At 40.5% G+C, this 20,741-nt stretch overlaps 1 protein-coding gene across 2 annotated transcripts in view; it reads right to left on the minus strand.

Annotated features, from left to right (window-relative positions):
* Positions 1–20,741, minus strand: part of BLTP3A (bridge-like lipid transfer protein family member 3A) — a 98,838-nt gene that overhangs the window by 61,698 nt on the left and 16,399 nt on the right. The gene's annotated exons all lie outside the window — the stretch shown is intronic.

Raw genomic sequence — 20,741 nt, forward strand, 5'->3', positions numbered from 1 at the left:
TAAGTGCAGCAGTCACAGCAACAATTCACAAAATGTATTCTGATTGGTGATAACAAATTTTCAAATTTATTAAGAACCCCTTAAAATAACCCCATTTTGAAAATTAAATTGCCAAAATTCTTAACTTTCTCATTGACAATGCCACTAAATGTCACTCCCTTGAAGAGCAATTGTTGATCTCCTGGTTCTCCCTTGAGCTCAGTGTTTCCTCCCACCAATTTCCACGTCACTACAGCAGCTTTTATTGACACAAGGGTTGGCAGGAGAAACTACCATTTAATAAAGTGCCATTTTTATGCGAAGAGGGTCATTTAATAAAAATCATCCTAAGATTCTTGTAATATGGAAACAGTTTTGCTTCCCCTTACCTCACAGGAATGTCCTTTAACTTGTGATTAATCTTTAATATTCACTTGTAACATTACAGCACTCTTACAACACTGATTGCCTCTTTCAAAAAGTATCTCTCTAATGTTACAGTCTTTTGAATCATGCAGCAGTCTTGTAACCTGACAGCTAACTAACATGTAATGTAAAAGTTTTCTCCTGCAATAAGGCAGTTTCATGTAGTATGCCACCAACTCAGATACTCTCCTCCCAGAAGTGATGGCAACCAGAAACTCAACCTTGTGAATGACCGTGACAAAGAAAATATCCCTGATCTGTTCAAACGGCTGTCTCTGGAGTGCCAAGAAAAAGTTCAGATCCCATGGAGTCACAGAGGAGCGCACACTGTGAAACGCCTTTGTACCTCTTGTCACAGTGAAATTTCTGGTTCTGCAACTGACGAGTCTGAGCTTGGAAGTGGAGAGTTTATGGTTTCCCCTTGGGAAGAAAAACTCTTACTTGAGCTGTGCCTAGGATAAGGCCTAGATTTTCCAAGTCATTCGTTGGTTCCAGTATTGACTCCTGAAGGTTCAAGACCCATCCAAACCTCTACAAGGTCTGGATGCTCAAAGTTATTTTGCCCACCAGAATCTGTGCTGACTGTTCCTGCAAAAGGAAGTTGTCCAGATATCCTACAATGAGAATGCCTTGAGAGTGCAGTGAAGTTAGCATAGAAGCCAAAACCTTGGTAAACACCTTTGGTACAGAAGATAGATGAACTGACAGAGCTACAAACTGGAAGTGGAGAACCACAGCAAACCAAAGGAATCGCTGATAGGATGGAAAAATGGGAAATGTGTACAGACTCTAGGAAGTTTACATAATGGGGGGTGGCTATGAAAGACACCATACAGAATTTCTGGGCCCAAATTAGGACATTTAAGGCCCTGAGATCCAAGATGGGCCAAAAGTTCCTTTTGGTTTGGGAACCTGTAGAACCGTTGTGTCACAGGTATATTTACTACAACAGCGACTGGGGCAGTGACCCCCTGCTTCAAAAGACCCACTAGGGCTGTATACAAATCTGCTTATCTGTGCCATGACACAAGCAGGTTGTAAGAAATGAACCAGGGAGGGGAAGTTATCTTGTAACCCCTGGAACCACCTCCAGCATCCAAGCATCTAAAATGCTGGTTGCCCAAATATCCGCAAGGGCTAACAGACATTACCCCACTTTCCAACGGCTTTTCATTATAAAAAAGATTTATCTGAGGCTTTGGGATTTTTACAGTACATTTTTTTGACAGGAAAATGCTCCCGAAAACTCTACAAAAAATGTTTTCGGCTCCTAAATGTTAAAGCTTGAAAAATGCTTCTAGCATAAAGAAGTGTGAATGTACACATAGAATAACACTATTAGCTTCTAGGAGTAGAAAAAAAAGCTCATAACAGCTTCTAGGAGTTTAAAAAAAATGCTAGTGTGCATGCAGCTTCAAATGCTTTATAACACTGTTCAACAGGTAAAAAGTTTTGGGCATAAAATTAGCTAATCTTACATAATTTTGGGGTGCTGAAAACGAAAATGACCCTAAAAAATGTTGATTGGCTCTAGTTTCCATGATATATTCACCCATCTAATGACGTAAGCCATTCAAAATTATGATGCAACTTCAGCTGCATATTGCGCAATTGATACTGGTGACCAATAGAAAATTGCATGTATACTGAGATGATGCAATATTAGCCTTTAATTGCATCACTTCACTGCATAAAAGCTGCAGTATCTGTAGCTGATTGTAGTTCGACAGCGTCTTTACATTTCGTTTTATGCTTATATAGGCTACTCAGTAATGCCTCGAACTTGTGTGAATAAAGCAGATAATTTCTGCTATATCTGCGGTGAAATAACTTTTATCTCACAAAAAAGGAGGATAACAGGAATGATTAAGAAAGCCTACAACTTGTATTTTGGCTGCAAGATAGGAGACCAGGACAAGAGCTGGGCACCACATATATGCTGCAATTCTTGTGGGACGGCACTGGAGCAATGGTTGAATGGAAAAAAGGCATCTATGCCTTTCGCTGTGCCAATGATTTGGAGAGAGACAACAGATCATGTTAGTAATTGTTACTTTTGTATGGTGCCTCCAATTGTAAAAGGGCTAAATAAGAAGAAAAAGTTATCTGTGCACTATCCAAATATTCCATCGGCAATACGTCCAGTTCCTCATGGAGAGGGGCTACCAATTCCTAAAGCACCAGAATCCTTCATGGTTGAGTCAAGTGAGGAAGAACCTGAAGCGTGTAGTCATCAACCGTCAACCTCACATGACCCAGACTTTCTTCCATCCACACCCACTGAACCACACCTCATTACACAAGTGGAATTGAGCGATCTTATCATATTCAACTTAGCTTATGGCTATAATTTTTCTTGGTAATCCTATGCAATATATTATGCCATTTAGGCTTTGTTATGTAGTCAATATCACTTGCTTTATATTTGTGGAAAGACATCTATCTATATAATTATTGTGCATTATGTAGTCATTACGCCTATAGTAGAAAACTTTCCGTTTACAGAAAAACTAGAGCCAATTGACAAATTTCATTGTTATATTTGAACTCAGAATGTGAAATTCATTAATAAATGGATCCTTTTGTTTCCAAAACTGGCAAATAATAAAAATTTGTTGAACAGTGTAATTAAGGAATCAACTTCCATAGTAATTAGATCCCTTTTGATGGCCTTCATTAATTCAGCTAGACATTGGCAGACTAAGGTCAAGGCCAGGACAGGCTGCAATGCCAGGTCTGCCAGAGACAGCAAACATTTTTAAAGAGTCTTCAAGTGCTTGTCAGCAGGATCCTTAAACACAGACGCATCATCCACAGGGATGGTTAAGGCTTTGTTAAGAAGGAATACTGCCGGATTCACAGAAGGGGCAGCCCATTTTTTAACAAAGCCTTTGTGCTGCCACGCAGCTTTACTGTTTAGCAGTTGTTATTTACATGTTATATTATAATGTTATTTGGTATCATCCACACACCCCTGCTGTTTCTGACTAGTTGGTTGCTTCCACCCTTCATTTCCTGTTGTAACACCATTTTAGTTTAGTGGTTATCAAGATGCAGTAGAGTGAGGAGGCTATGTACATCACTGGAAATTTACCTATGAAAACACCTTTATGTTCACACCTTTGTTACCTTGAAGCATAAAGAAGCATTGGAAAATACCTCTGAAGTTGTTATTCATTGAGTAAACTATCTGTTAAGGCGATCATTCAACTTGCTGCACACACATTCTGACAGACTGGGTCTAAACGAATCTCGCCACAAGTACAACCGATGCCAAGACAGAACAGTAAATTTCCAGTAAATCTCCATGAGAATTCATAACACAGCCATCTCTGCAGCTTCAGAACTGTGAGTAACCATTCTCCTGTATGAAGAACAGTAATCTTGTCTGTGCACTGAGTGAAGCATCCAGTGTGAGCCAGGCTGCTGCTCTAGCTGCCTCATTGCAATAGATATTCAGCTCCCCAGCTCAGCCTGCTTGCAAATAAAAGTAACTACCTACAGAACTGAGCTTCTGCAGATTTCCAACAAGATTCTAAAACTACAGCACTTGTCATTATGTCTGACAGAGATCCCTCTTATGAGTCACCTGCATGTAATCAAGATAAAACAGAAACCATGCTGCATTCTGCCCGTCCTGTTAGAGCCCCTCATCCATCTTTGAAGGCAAGGGAGGCTTATGATGCAAGTAAGGAAGAGACATACAGTAACCTGACTGCATTATGGAAGAAAACTTTAAGTTGTATAACAGCCAGTAATGAAACTAGCAACAATTCTGAGCAATTGAACACTGCCCTCTCAAGGGTTAAGAAGGCATTTGAGAATTATAAAAGACTTTCTGAAAAGTACTCTTCCCTTTTGTCACATTCCAATGAAGAGGGAGCTTCAATAGAATTAAAGAACTTTATTTCTACTGACCAGCAGAGACATACCACTTATCTTGAAGCAAAGACACAGATAGAGGGTAGATTAGCACAACTACATGAAATTACATCCTGTATATCTGCTTCTTCCAGACACTCAGGAAAATCAAATAGATCTGCCCGCTCATATCATAAATCATCTTCTAAGTCATTGCGGTCCTGCTCTGTAAGGTCAACACTGAGCGACCAAATACTCAAAGCCCGCCAAAAGGTTGCAGTAGCCCAGGTTCAAGCCACCTGTTCTGAAAGAGAAGCAGCCTTCAAGGCAGAAGCTAAATGCAAGGAAGCAGAAGCTAAATGCAAGGAAGCAGCCTTCAAGGCAGAAGCTAAAAGCAAGGAAGCAGCCTTCGAAGCAGAAGCTAAACGCATTCAAGCAAGAATACAAGCAGAATCAGAGGCTCAGCTAGAAATCCTTCAGAAAAATAGAGAAAAGGAAGTAGCCTTAGCAGAATTATCCGTCTTGGAACAAGCCCTTTTAGAAGAAGAAGGAGCATATTGTCCCAGCTTGGCTGCTTGTCAAGACCCTGTTGAAAGGACCCTACAGTTTGTCTTAACCCAGAACCACAATGATACAGTTCCACCTACAGGTGGAGATTCTTCCCATAATCATCCAGCAAGTCAATCAGAAGGCAACATGTCGTCAAAGCAAGCTGATCAACCAGACGCACCTTCCAACAGAGACACTCCACAACTACCATGTGCCACAAAATTAAGTGTACCAACCTATCCAGCTCATGTGCCACCACAAACATATGTGAATAGAGATTACAAGGGCACAACAGAAGACAACAGAGTGAACTCTATACCTCCTGTAATACAGTTAACTTCAACTTGAAACGCACAGAGATCTTCAGACACCAGACCCTTACCTGGATTGAACCCATCTGCAATACCTTTCTCTCCACCTATCAGCCAGCATCAGATACCAACCATGATTCAAGATGGTGCACCATCAGTATCACCTGTGGATGTAAAAACTGAAAGGGTTGATATTGCAGAGTTCAGCAAGTACATGATTCGGCGAGAGTTAATTACTACTGGACTGTCTAGATTCGACGATCACCCAGAGAACTATAGGAGTTGGAGATCTACATTTAAGGCGGTAACCAAGAACTTGGACATTGAACCTCAAGCAGAACTTGACTTACTAATAAGGTGGTTGGGGCGTCAATCTTCAGAACAAGTAAAAGAGACTTAAATCTGTCTACATTTATAACTTTGAAGCAGGCCTCAATGCTGCCTGGGAACGTCTGGAACAAGACTATGGGAGCCCCGAAGTCATTGAATCTGCCTTATTCCAGAGACTAAAGGACTTTCCTAAGATTTCTGTTAAGGACAATCATAGGCTTAGAGAGTTAGGTGACCTCCTTCATGAACTTGAAATTGCTAAGTCAGATCCTAGTTTGCCAGGTCTTAGCTATTTAGACACTGCTCAGGGCGTAAATCCTATTGTAGCAAAGTTGCCTAGTCATCTCCAGGGAAAGTGGACTAGCGTAGGATCAAAGTATAAATATGAACACCATGTTTCTTTTCCCCCCTTTTCCTATTTTGCAGAGTTCGTCAGGAAGATCGCAAGAACCAAGAATGACCCAAGCTTCCTGTATCCAGATACAACCATCTTTCCTTCAACTACTTCAAAGGGTATTGCCACCAACAGTAAATTCAAGGACTTAAGGCATCCTATTGTCGTGAGGAAGACCGCTATCACATCCAACGTCTTGGCTACAGACACTAAATTACAAGATACCAAGGCAAGCAAGCTTGATCAACAGTGTCCCATTCATAATGCGCCACATTCTCTCTCCAAATGTCGTGCATTTAAGGACAAGCCTATTGAAGAACGCAAGATATTTCTCAAAGAACATAATATCTGTTTCAAGTGTTGTGCATCTTCTGATCATTTCGCTAGAGACTGTAAGATCGCCATCAGATGTTCCCTGTGCAACAGTGCGAGGCATGTGGACGCTCTTCATTCAGACCTGTTCAAAGGGAAACCTACACCCGGCAGCAACCCCAAGACCACCTCAGATGATGGCGGGGAGAGAACCGAGCAACATGCCAACCCCGTAACCACAAGATGTACAGAGGTGTGTGGAGAAGGGCTTCATAGCAAGTCTTGCAGCAAGATATGTCTTGTAAGGGTTTTTCCTGAAGGATGTCCACAAAATGCCATAAAAATGTATGCCATACTCGACGATCAGAGCAATCGTTCGTTGGCAAGTACAGAATTCTTTGACTTATTCAACATTCATGGAGAGGCCTGGTCCTATACCTTGCAGACATGCGCAGGAAGAGTCAATACTTCTGGAAGAAGGGCCCATGGCTTTATAGTGGCATCAGAATATGAGAACATAGAGTTTCCTCTTCCTACTCTAATCGAATGTGATCAACTACCGAACAACAGAGAAGAGATCCCCACACCTGAGGTTGCACATCATCACCCTCATTTGAGCCACATTGCTAAATGCATTCCTACACTTAGCAAGGATGCGAAGATCTTGATTCTTCTAGGGAGACACATTCCTAGAGTTCATAAAATAAGAGAGTTATGCAACGGTCCAGATGATGCTCCTTATGCCCAGAAACTTGATCTTGGATGGGTGATTAGAGATGAGCGAATCGAACCAGGCGAACCGGAATTCGAGTCGAATTTCAGGAAATATTCGATTCGCGTTGAATCCGAAATTTTGCCTACTTCGGGTGCGCGAATCGAATATTTCCCGATCAGCCGGCAAAAGTGTCCCTGCAGTGAGCTCCGCTATTTCTGACAGTTCTCTGACAGAAGGAACACATGTTTAGCGGTTGAAACATTGTATCTATTAGTTTCCATTTAGGATACAGATGTTTCAACCGCTGTACATGTGAAGAAGCTGTCAGAGAACTGTCAGAAATAGAGGAACTCTGCACATACACTTTTTGCCGGCTTGGAATTATTCTTATTTTCATCCTACTTCTTCTTCTTCTTCTTCATCCTCATCCTCATCCTCAGAAGAAGAGGATGAGGATGAAGAAGAAGAAGAAGTAGGATGAAAATAAGAATAATTCCAAGCCGGCAAAAAGTGTATGTGCAGAGTTCCTCTATTTCTGACAGTTCTCTGACAGCTTCTTCACATGTACAGCGGTTGAAACATCTGTATCCTAAATGGAAACTAATAGATACAATTTGTATCTATTAGTTTCCATTTAGGATACAGATGTTTCAACCGCTGTACATGTGAAGAAGCTGTCAGAGAACTGTCAGAAATAGAGGAACTCTGCACATACACTTTTTGCCGGCTTGGAATTATTCTTATTTTCATCCTACTTCTTCTTCTTCTTCATCCTCATCATCATCCTCTTCTTCTGAGGATGAGGATGAAGAAGAAGAAGTAGGATGAAAATAAGAATAATTCCAAGCCGGCAAAAAGTGTATGTGCAGAGTTCCTCTATTCTGCAGATACACTTAGAGGAGCTCTGCACATACACTTTTTGCCAGCTTGGAATTAATCTTATTTTCATCCTACTTCTTCTTCTTCTTCTTCATCCTCATCCTCAGAAGAAGAAGAAGAGGATGAGGATGAAGAAGAAGAAGAAGAAGTAGGATGAAAATAATAATAATTCCAAGCCGGCAAAAAGTGTATGTGCAGAGTTCCTCTATTCTGCAGATACACTTAGAGGAGCTCTGCAGATACACTTAGAGGAGCTCTGCAGATACACTTTTTGCCGGCTTGGAATTAATATTATTTTCATCCTACTTCTTCTTCTTCTTCATCCTCATCCTCAGAAGAAGAAGAGGATGAGGATGAAGAAGAAGAAGAAGAAGAAGAAGAAGTAGGATGAAAATAAGAATAATTCCAAGCCGGCAAAAAGTGTATGTGCAGAGTTCCTCTATTCTGCAGATACACTTAGAGGAGCTCTGCACATACACTTAGAGGAGCTCTGCACATACACTTTTTGCCGGCTTGGAATTAATCTTATTTTCATCCTACTTCTTCTTCTTCATCCTCATCCTCAGAAGAAGAAGAAGAGGATGAGGATGAAGAAGAAGAAGAAGAAGTAGGATGAAAATAATAATAATTCCAAGCCGGCAAAAAGTGTATGTGCAGAGCTCCTCTAAGTGTATCTGCAGAATAGAGGAACTCTGCACATACACTTTTTGCCGGAAACCGCTGTATGGAGGGAATGTCCCAGAACTGTCAGAAATAGACTATTTCTGACAGTTCTGGGACATTCCCTCCATACAACGGTTGAAACCGCTGTATGGAGTGAATGTCCCAGAACTGTCAGAAATAGACTATTTCTGACAGTTCTGGGACATTCCTTCCATACAGTGGTTGAAACATTGTATCTATTTGTTTCCATAAATGGATCCATTTATGGAAACAAATAGATACAATGTTTCAACCGCTGTATGGAAGGAATGTCCCAGAACTGTTAGAAATAGTCTATTTCTGACAGTTCTATGACATTCCCTCCATACAGCGGTTGAAACCGCTGTATGGAGTGAATGTCCCAGAACTGTCAGAAATAGTCTATTTCTGACAGTTATGGGACATTCACTCCATACAGCGGTTTCAACCGCTGTATGGAGGGAATGTCATAGAACTGTCAGAAATAGACTATTTATGACAGTTCTGGGACATTCACTCCATACAGCGGTTGAAACATTGTATCTATTTTTTTCCATAAATGACATTCTGCAAATACACTTAGAGGAGCGCTGCAGATACACTTTTTGCCAGCTTGGAATTAATCTTATTTTCATCCTACTTCTTCTTCATCTTCTTCTTCTTCATCCTCATCCTCATAAGAAGAAGAAGAGGATGAGGATGAAGAAGAAGAAGAAGAAGAAGTAGGATGAAAATAAGAATAATTCCAAGCCGGCAAAAAGTGTATCTGCAGCGCTCCTCTAAGTGTATCTGCAGAATGTCATTTATGGAAAAAAATAGATACAATGTTTCAACCGCTGTATGGAGTGAATGTTCCATAACTGTCAGAAATAGACTATTTATGACAGTTCTGGGACATTCACTCCATACAGCGGTTGAAACCGCTGTATGGAGGGAATGTCATAGAACTGTCAGAAATAGACTATTTATAACAGTTCTGGGACATTCACTCCATACAGCGGTTGAAACCGCTGTATGGAGGGAATGTCATAGAACTGTCAGAAATAGACTATTTATGACAGTTCTGGGACACCCACTCCATACAGCGGTTGAAACATTGTATCTATTTGTTTCCATAAATGGATCCATTTATGGAAACAAATAGATACAATGTTTCAACCGCTGTATGGAGTGAATGTCCCAGAACTGTCAGAAATAGTCTATTTCTGACAGTTCTATGACATTCCCTCCATACAGCGGTTGAAACCGCTGTATGGAGTGAATGTCCCAGAACTGTCAGAAATAGACAGAAACTGTCACAGAACTGTCCTTCTTCTCATCCTTCTTCTTCTCATCCTTCTTCTCATCCTTCTCCTTCTTCTCATCCTTCTCCTTCTTCTCATCCTTCTCCTTCTCCATCTTCTCATCCTTCTCATCCTTCTCCTTCTTCTCATCCTTCTCCTTCTCTTTATCCTTCTCCTTCTCCTTCTTCTCATCCTTCTCCTTCTCCTTCTTCTCATCCTTCTCCTTCTTCTCATCCTTCTCCTTCTTCTCATCCTTCTCATCCTTCTCATCCTTCTCCTCCTTCTCATCCTTCTCCTCCTTCTCATCCTTCTCCTTCTTCTCATCCTTCTCCTTCTTCTCATCCTTCTTCTCATCCTTCTCCTTCTTCTCATCCTTCTCCTTCTTCTCTTCCTTCTCCTTCTCCTTCTTCTCATCCTTCTCCTTCTCCTTCTTCTCATCCTTCTCCTTCTTCTCATCCTTCTCCTTCTCCATCTTCTCATCCTTCTCCTTCTTCTCATCCTTCTCCTTCTCCTTCTTCTTCTCATCCTTCTCCTTCTTCTCATCCTTCTCCTTCTCCTTCTTCTCATCCTTCTCCTTCTTCTCATCCTTCTCCTTCTCCTTCCTCATCTCCAAGGGCATTTAAATTAAAGGTACAGTGTTCTGCACTAATTTAAAGGCTCTCTGAAGCCTAGAAACCTTTTTAATAAGTTAACTTCGTAGCGAATTAATTCGCATCGAATCGAATTTCATACTGGAATTCGCCGAATCAGCCGAATCGAATTTTTGAGAAATTCGCTCATCTCTATGGGTGATAATAGGAGAAGTTTGTTTAGATCAATGTCACAAGCTCTCGGATGTAGCTTCCTACAAAACTAATGTGGAGGGATCATACACCTATCGATCGATGAAATGTCCATTGCACTATTACGTGAAGGAAAGACTTGATTTCAATCCTGAAGTTCCATATCAAGCACTCCAAGGCATTACTTACAAGCTCACTTCTTACAAGGATCTTGGTGATGCAGTGTACCAGACTACTTGTGATGACAACAAGATTGCTCCTTCGGTCGAAGACAAGGAGTTTATCAAGATTATGAATGAAGAGTTCTTCAAGGACAACTCCAACAGTTGGGTAGCCCCATTACCCTTTCGTGTACCAAGGCTTACTCTCCCTAACAATCGAGAACAAGCTTTAGTCAGATTTGCTGCACTTAAGAGAGACTCCTTGAAAGTATTGGAAGAACTTAATATCCCACGCTGCTATTCACCTACTTCAACTTCAAGAAGTCAGAGGAAAGAGATTCATATCTTTTGCGATGCGTCCACCGAGGCTATAGCGGCCGTGGCTTATCTCAAGATCATAGATTCCTCCGGGAGATCCCATGTCGGGTTTCTTCTAGGAAGAGCCAAGTTAGCTCCAAAACCGGCTCACACTATTCCAAGATTAGAATTGTGTGGAGCAACCCTAGCTGTTGAAGTTGCAGAATTCCTGCAAAACGAAATGGACACTGAAATTGATCAGGTTAAGTACTACACTGACAGCAAGGTCGTACTTGGCTACATATGCAACAGTGTAAGAAGGTTCTATGTGTACGTGGCTAACAGGGTAGAACGAATAAGAAAAATCAGTAGACCTGAACAATGGAACTATGTCCCGACTGGTTTGAATCCCGCCGACATTGCCACGAGGTCAGTGCCAGCAGTTGTCCTCACGCAAACCATTTGGTTTACAGGACCCAAGTTTTTAACAGATCAGTCTTCTACAAACTCAGAAGAAGATATCGATTTCTACCTGGTGGATCCAGACACTGATCAAGAAATCCGCCCTGAAGTTATAACATTGAGTTCTAACATCTGCTCAAGAAGAAACTTGGAAGTAAGACGTTTTGAACGTTTCTCTTCTTGGAAAAGATTGGTGAAGACTATAGCAAGATTGAGTCATATTGCACAGATTTTCCACAAGTCCAACCAGACATTGTCTTGTCATGGATGGCACACTTGCAAGGAGTCACCCAATGCGTTAGAGTATGAGAAGGCAGAGTTATTTATCATACGTCGTGTGCAAGAAGAAGTCTTTGCAGAAGAGATTAAGTGTTTGAGAGGCAATAGACCAGTCTCAAGGGGTAGCCCACTATTCAAACTGAATGCAATAATCAACTCAAGACCATTGACTACCGTATCTACAGACCCAGAATTTCTGACTATCTTAACTCCAGCTACATTATTGAGCAGGAAGATTGGACAGATTCAAGTGCCAAAAGGTATTTTCGATGAAAAGGACGTATATAAACGTCAGTGGAGATACGCTCAATACCTTGCAGATCGTTTCTGGGACAGATGGAGGAAGGAATACCTCACACTTCTTCAAGGACGTAAAAAGTGGCAAACCCAGAAGCCCAATTTAAAGGAAGGGGACCTAGTCCTGCTAAAAGACCAGCAAACTCACCGGATCCAGTGGCCAGTTGGACTTATTACAAAAGCCATTGCCAGTGATGATGGAAGAGTCCGAAGTGTGGAAGTCAGGATCGTTAAGGACGGAGACTCAAAAACCTTTCTCAGACCAGTCACTGAGATTGTCCTAATTATGCCTGCTTCTAGTAATTCTGATTCAGTGTTATGTGAGGGAGTCACTTAAGACCTCTAATATAGCTAACTTGCAGAATTGAGAAGGTTAGATAGTATTTTACTGTATGCAATGTTCATAGTATTTTAAAAGGAAGAAAATAATTGTGTAGTGGTATCTCTCGATACCAGACAGGGAGTGTGCTGCCACGCAGCTTTACTGTTTAGCAGTTGTTATTTACATGTTATATTATAATGTTATTTGGTATCATCCACACACCCCTGCTGTTTCTGACTAGTTGGTTGCTTCCACCCTTCATTTCCTGTTGTAACACCATTTTAGTTTAGTGGTTATCAAGATGCAGTAGAGTGAGGAGGCTATGTACATCACTGGAAATTTACCTATGAAAACACCTTTATGTTCACACCTTTGTTACCTTGAAGCATAAAGAAGCATTGGAAAATACCTCTGAAGTTGTTATTCATTGAGTAAACTATCTGTTAAGGCGATCATTCAACTTGCTGCACACACATTCTGACAGACTGGGTCTAAACGAATCTCGCCACAAGTACAACCGATGCCAAGACAGAACAGCCTTCCTCAAACAGGTACAGGGCTGCTAGCAGTTTGAGAGGGGTAACAACTTATCAGGGTTCCTTCAGCCTACATAGATCCAAAGGATCCCAGAGTAGGGAAAGCACTGGTAGAGGCTACAGGCTGGTCCCTGGGCGTGCCACATCAATAAGAGGTGCTGGTGAAACATCAATGAGCCAAGACAGTCTCTAACATTAGGAGTAGGGGCCTACGATTCCTTTAGTTTAGAGTTGTCCATTAGGAACTTAAGAGATTCAGCAACTAAAGGATCAGAGGCCACCGCTATAGCCGCAGGCAGATCAGATAACTGGACTTGGCAGGAGAAAGACATAAAAGCACGCTTATGACCTATGCAATCAGATTCAGCAATCAAACTTACTATTTGGAACCTAAATTCTGCATGACTGTAGTGAAATTTCCTGGGACAGAGCTGTGGGGGAAGGGCTTGCCCCAGAGAGCTATGGAAGACTCCAGAAGAAGGCAAAATTCCAGACCATCGGTGTCCAGCACCTCAAGAACCAGTACTAATAGTGAATAGTGAGATTTCTTCTTCATGTGTTTAGGATCTGAAAGTTGAATTGTAAGGTTGGGAGCAATGAAGCAAAGTGTACAAGGCTAGGCCTCAAATACTCAAACTTTGCTGCTGGCAGCAGGAGAGAGTCAGGAAGCCCAAGGTGACCAGGTCACTGTGGGCAGGCCACAGCAACAAACCAAGGAGAGCGCTACGTGTCACTTGCAACAACAAGAAGGTGAGTGCTGAATGGTGACAAAGAGAGTGCAAAGCATGCACGACACTCCACCCACTGGATGAGCACCCAATGCTCAGTCCCTTAGTGTTATTCTCCTATGTGGTAACCCAATAGTAAGTGGGGTTTTTAAATGGTGCCCATTGGTTCTAGTAACTAGGTAGCTCCTGGTGCTTGGCCCATATGGCCTACTCACACAGTGTTTCTTCAGAGACAGGGTGACACCTTGGGGTGTGCAAGGTCTTTCGACCTAGGGAGCGCTCCAAGGCTAACTAAAACAACACAATCAGGTCTGGAAAGCACAACTCAGAGCCCAGTGCCCAAAGGTCGCATTCAAGGCTAGTCCACACATACAATCTAGCAGTGGCCAGACACAGCACTCCAAAAGCCTGATCTGGATAGATGTATAGATAGACCAGCTCAGTAGTGACATAGCAAGAGTTTTTAATTGAACTAAAAACAAAAAAACAACAAAGGATAGCTAGAAAAAAAAGGCTAACATTTCAATCAAACTGTCAAACCATTAAATGTCTGATGTCATAAATGATCACATTTGCAGTATTACAGCAGTTGAAGATCAAATAGAGACTAAGATGGCAGCTTCCTTGGCTGAAAACAATAGGACTTTTTAGTTCCACTTTAAAGGATTAGTTCACCTTTGGGAACATGTTCCACCCATTTTTAGGGTGGAACATGGAACATGTTCCTGTAGCCACCGCCAGCCGCCCCCCCCCCCTCCCCTCTGAGAGATAGTACGGGGAAACTTCTCCCCGTACTATCTGTCAAATTTGGAAACAGTGCGGCCATGCGGTGCTCCGCCCACACAGGCGCATCACTCATGCTGTTCTGTGAATGAGTGCCTACAAGTCCTGACAGCCTCAGCAGCTGTGGGCTTGTAGTTTTCAATGAACTAGGTAGTTCAGTGAAGCTTCCTATCAGTATATTTGCTTGCTCGTACCTCCCGTACGGCGAGCAGATATTCTGACAGGTCTGCAGGACACCTGCATGGCAGCAGCGATTTACTGATCGCTGGTGCAATGCTTTACAGGCTCCTTTGGTCAAAAACAATAAATGCACATTTCTTTATATGCAAAAAAATGTACATTTGTTATTTTTGTCCAAAAAGGTGAACTTATCCTTTAAGTGTAATGAGGAGTATTACTGTGCAGTTTCCTGTTGTTAGTGAGGACAGCGTGGTTATATAATCTAAAGTGATTTAATGCAGTTTTTTGCAGAAATTAGCAACAGTTTAATGATAAGATGAGGGGAGAATTCACACCAACAGCTGTGAGAATTACCATACAAGATCTGCAGAGAACAGGGGGCCGGTTCACGGACCTTCACACTGTTGGGGGGGGCCAGACTATAGTTTGAAGAAAATATGAACACATTCCTATGCACACCGTACACATCTTATTTGTAGTGCAAAAAAACAACAGGGAAAAAACAATACAATATTTAAAATGAACTGTACGCTGTAATGCACTGGACACCACAATGCACTGTATTCTGTAACGCACTGGACACCACAATGCACTGTACGTGGTGCGCTCTCCTCCTCTCCTATTGTTCCTGTGAAATTAGGGACTTCCAGGCTGCCGCTGGTTGGGTCCTTGCGACCGAGGACCCAGTGAGCAGCCTAGCCATTAGCTGGTCCGTTTTTTTTTTTTTTCCGGCTGGTTGGCTGTAGTTTGAGGACTCCTGTGCTACGTCCTCTACATTTTGCTTTACTACAATTAAAAGCAATAAAGTCAATGAAAAATAATTCTGACTAGTTGCTATAGGACAACATACTTTTCTCATTAGTTTATGGCTGTGATGGTATGCAGGCAATGTAAATAAATCTTTGACAATGTATTTAATGCTATTTCTTAAGTTCAGAGTGACTACTTTCCCACAAACAGCTCTCTCAACAACTTTTCTCATCTGAACACAACACAATAGATAGGAAAAACTATTTTTCACGTCATGAAGCCTATCTGGATCATTGCCCACTATTTACAGAGGCGTGTTTCTACATACCAATGTGCAAACAAAGATGTAGGCGAATGCAGACACAGTCTGCTAAACTAAAACTAGACTTTTAGCTCTACATGACAATACAGTAGGGCTGAAACTAATAATGGTTTTCACAGTCAATAAGTTGGCCAATTATTGTTTCGAGTAAATTAATCAGATAAAAAACTCAAGAAAAGTGTGGTGTATAATTTAGTTAATATGTACAGTTTAAAAAAAAGACAATTTATTCTTGAATATCCATATGCAGTGGTAAATACAAATAACCAGCTTTATGGTTAGAGACCAAAATATTTAATCCACTCTGAGAAGAGCAGACAGAAGAGTTATATTGTATACGCACCGGCCACTTTATTAGGTACATCTGTTCAATTGCTTGGTAACCAGGGTGGATTTGATTTAAATCCAACTGATTTAAATCACGATTTAAATGACTAGTCAGTAAGGCTTGATTTAAATCATAGTTTTCTACATAAAGACTAATTCTTGCTGGTATAACTTTAATATGCAAGTAGATGAAGATTTTTAGAATAACAACTTTTCATATTAGTTTTTTTATCCCCAGTTTAATAGGTTAATCATTCATATTTGGACAACTTTTCTGTTGTACTTAGGAAGGAGAAAAATAATAATTACCTTAATAATAACAATTTAAAGAGATTTATTCAACTGAAACAATAACATTACAGCATATGTCATTTGCTTAAACAAACATCCATGTTTGTTAATTAATTTGGCTAAACAAAATATATATATTTTAAGAAACTTAGACCGTCAGCCCTTCCTCCTCACACTTAGTTTCACTTTCTTCTTGTGCAGATCTATTCCACTCCAAACAATCAGAAAAATATTGTTTCTATTCTATTCACTGAACTTCTTGAAATTTAGCACTGAAGGGGTTGATTCTGTATTCATAGGTTTGTAGAAGTTAGGATTAAGGTCTTTTTCTTAACTCTGTTCATGTTATAAAATTTTTGCTGTGAAGACGAGGCATGTGATCTCCGCTGAGTCAAATTCAGTTTTGAGAACTGCAAAAGTAAACCAAGCATCTGTGATAATATTTTGTAGGCAGAGAAACTGCCCAATAATCTTACAAAAACCTCTGGAAGAGCATGACATTGTGAATGGATTAATGGAATTTATTTACCAAACAAATTAAACATATACAGCCTTATTCTACATAATTAAAAAACTAATCTTTATTTCATAATGGAATAACCTTTGGATGGTAATATATTTTCCTCAAAAAGCATTTTATTTAAAAAAAATCCGATTTAAATAAAAAAAATCCGATTTAAATAAAAAAAATCACTGATTTTTATCCACCCTGTTGGTAACACAAATTGCTAAATCAGCCAATCACATGGCAGCAGCTCAATGTATTTAGGCATTTAGATGTGGTGCAGATGACTTGCTGAAGTTCAAACCGAGCATGAGAATGGGGAAGAAAGGGGATTTAAGTGACTTTGAACATGGCATGGCTGTTGGTGTCAGGCGGGCTGGTCTAAATATTTTAAAAACTGCTGATCTACTGGGATTTTCACGCACAACCATCTCTACGGTTAACAGAGAATGGTCCGAAAAAGAAAAACTATCAAGTGAGAGGCAGTTGTGTGGACGAAAATGCCTTGTTGATGTTAGAGCAGAATGGGCAGTCGATTTCAGCTGCGACATTCTATATTTAAAAAGAGATCAAAATCTTTACCAATTATAGACCTGTTAGTTTAACTTCTATAGTTGGGAAGATACTGGAGAGTTTAATAAAAGACCACATAGATGAGTTCTTGCTGGAATAAAATATTTTAAGCAACAGACAGCATGGATTCATGAAAGAAAAAAAGTTGTCAAACAAATCTGATTTCTTTTTATGAGGGGGTGAGCAAAACCTTGGACAGAGGGGTGGAGGTGGACGTGGTATACTTGGACAGAGGGGTGGTGGTGAACGTGGTATACTTGGACAGAGGGGTGGCGGTGGATGTGGTATACTTGGATTTTGCAAAAGCGTTTCACACAGTTCCCCACACGCGGCTAATGTGTAAGGTAAAGTCTACAGGCTTGGAAAAATCTGAATGTAAATGGCTAGAAAACTGGCTCAAAGATCGTATTCAGAAAGTAGTGGTTAATGATTCATACTCTGAATGGTCTAGGGTTGTCAGAGGTGTACCCCAGGGTTCAGCGTTGGGACCCTTACTTTTTACTATATTTATAAACTATATAGGGTCTGGGATTACAAATACAATGTCAGTCTTTTGCTGATGACACCAAGCAGTGCAGTCGAATAACGTCCTTGCAGGATGTCTTCAACTTACAAGTCGACCTCAATGCACTGTTTAACGCCTTGACACCGAGCATACGCAAATATGCGGCCTCTCGGCGCCTGTACCTTGACGCCGAGCAGCCACATATTGGCATACACTTTTTAAAGAAACATGCTGAGAGTGCTCCCAGCACACGTCTCGGCGTCCTACAGAAAGGTCCTGATCTCTTCTTGCAATCGGGACCTTTTCCGATCATGTGATTGCCATGACAGGTTTACAGTTATGCCATACTCTTTAAATTTTCAGATGGTGGATTGAACAGTGCCCTGTGAGATGTTCAAAGCTTTGGATATTTTTTTAGAATCTAGCTCTGCTTTATACTTATCCACAACTTTATCCCTGACCTGTCTGGTGTGTTCCTTGGCCTTCATGATTCTGTTTGGTCACTAATGTTCTCTAACAAACCTCTGAGGGCTTCACAGAACAGCTGTATTTATACTGTGATTAAATTACACACAGGGGACTCTATTTACTAATTACGTGACTTCTGAAGGTAATTGGTTCCATTAGATTTTATTTAGGAGTATCAGAGTAAAGGGGGCTGAATACAAATGCACGCCACACTTTTCAGATATTTATTTGTACAACATTTTGAAAACCATTTATCATTTTCTTTCTACTTTACAATCATGTACCACTTTGTGTTGGTCTATCACATGAAATCCCAATAAAATACATTTATGTTTTTGGTTCTAACATGACAAAATGTGGAAAATTTCAAGGGTGGGTGTGTGTGTGTGTGTGTGTGTGTGCGTGTGTGTGTGTGCGTGTGTGTGTGAGTGTACACAGTGGGGATCGAACGTTTGGGCACCCCAGCTAAAAATTTGTATTAATGTGCATAAAGAAGCCAAGGAAAGATGGAAAAATCTCCAAAAGGCATCAAATTACAGATTAGACATTCTTATAATATGTCAACAAAAGTTAGATTTTATTTCCATCATTTACACTTTCAAAATAACAGAAAACAAAAAAATGGCGTCTGCAAAAGTTTGGGCACCCTGCAGAATTTATAGCATGCACTGCCCCCTTTGCAAAGCTGAGACCTGCCAGTGTCATGGATTGTTCTCAATCATCGTCTGGGAAGACCAGGTGATGTCAATCTCAAAGGTTTTAAATGCCCAGACTCATCTGACCTTGCCCCAACAATCAGCACCATGGGTTCTTCTAAGCAGTTGTCTAGAAAACTGAAACTGAAAATAGTTGACGCTCACAAAGCTGGAGAAGGCTATAAGAAGATAGCAAAGCGTTTTCAGATGTCAATATCATCTGTTTGGAATGTAATTAAGAAATGGCAGTCATCAGGAACAGTGGAAGTTAAAGCAAGATCTGGAAGACCAAGAAAAATATCAGACAGAACAGTTCGCAGGATTGTGAGAAAAAACATTTAAAACCCACGTTTGACTGCACGATCCCTCCAGAAAGATCTGGCAGACACTGGAGTTGTGGTACACTATTCCACTATAAAGAGATACTTGTACAAATATGGTCTTCATGGAAGAGTCATCAGAAGAAAACCTCTTCTACGTCCTCACCACAAAAATCATCGTTTGAACTTTGCAAATGAACACATATAGACAAGCCTGATGCATTATGGAAACAAGTTCTGTGGACCGATGAGGTTAAAATTGAACTTTTTGGCCGGAATGAGCAAAGGTACGTTTGGAGAAGAAGGGGCACAGAATTTAATGAAAAGAACCTCTGTCCAACTGTTAAGCATGGGGTTGGATCAATCATGCTTTGGGGTTGTGTTGCACCCAGTGGCACAGGGAACATCTCACGAGTAGAAGGAAAAATGGATTCAATAAAATTTCAGAAAATTTTGGATGGTAACTTGATGCCATCTGTGAAAAAGCTGAAGTTAAAGAGAGGATGGCTTCTACAAATGGATAATGATCCTAAAAACACCTTGAAATCCACGGGGGATTACATCAAGAGGCGTAAACTGAAGGTTTTGCCATGGCCCTCACAATCTCCTGACCTCAACATAATTGAAAATCTATGGATAGACCTTAAAAGAGCAGTGCGTGACAGACAGCCCAGAAATCTCAAAGAACTGGAAGACTTTTGTAAGGAAGAATGGGCAAAGATACCTCAAACAAGAATTGAAAGACTCTTGGCTGGCTACAAAAAGCGTTTACAAACCGTGATACTTGCCAAAGGGGGCAGTACAAGATATTAACTCTGCAGGGCGCCCAAACTTTTGCAGACGCCGTTTTTTTGTTTTCTGTTATTTTGAAAGTGTAAATGATGGAAATAAAATCTAACTTTTGTTGACATATTATAAGAATGTCTAATCTGTAATTTGATGCCTTTTGGAGATTTTTCCATCTTTCCTTGGCTTCTTTATGCACATTAATACAAATTTTTAGCTGGGGTGTCCAAACTTTCGATCCCCACTGTATATATATATAAATAAACACACATATATATATATATATATATATATACATACATACATACATACACATAAACAGTTGTGCTCAAAAGTTTGCATACCCTGACAGAAATTGTGAAATTTTGGCATTGATATTGAAAATATGACTGATCATGCCAAAAAATGCTCTTTTATTGAAGGATGATGATCATATGAAGCCATTTATTATTAAATAGTTGTTTGGCTCCTTTTTAAATCATAATGATAACAGAAATCACCCAAATGGCCATGATCAAAAGTTTACATACCCTGGAATGTTTGGCCTTGGTACAGACACACACGGGTTAAAATGCCAATTAGAGGTTAATGTCCCACATCTGTGGCTTCTTAAATTGCAATTAGTGTCAGTGTATAAATAGTCAATGAGTTT

Source organism: Staurois parvus, unplaced genomic scaffold (assembly GCF_062004578.1).
Source record: "Staurois parvus isolate SC_StPar_1 unplaced genomic scaffold, SC_StPar_1.0 ptg000188l, whole genome shotgun sequence".
Classification (NCBI taxonomy): Eukaryota; Metazoa; Chordata; class Amphibia; order Anura; family Ranidae; genus Staurois; species Staurois parvus.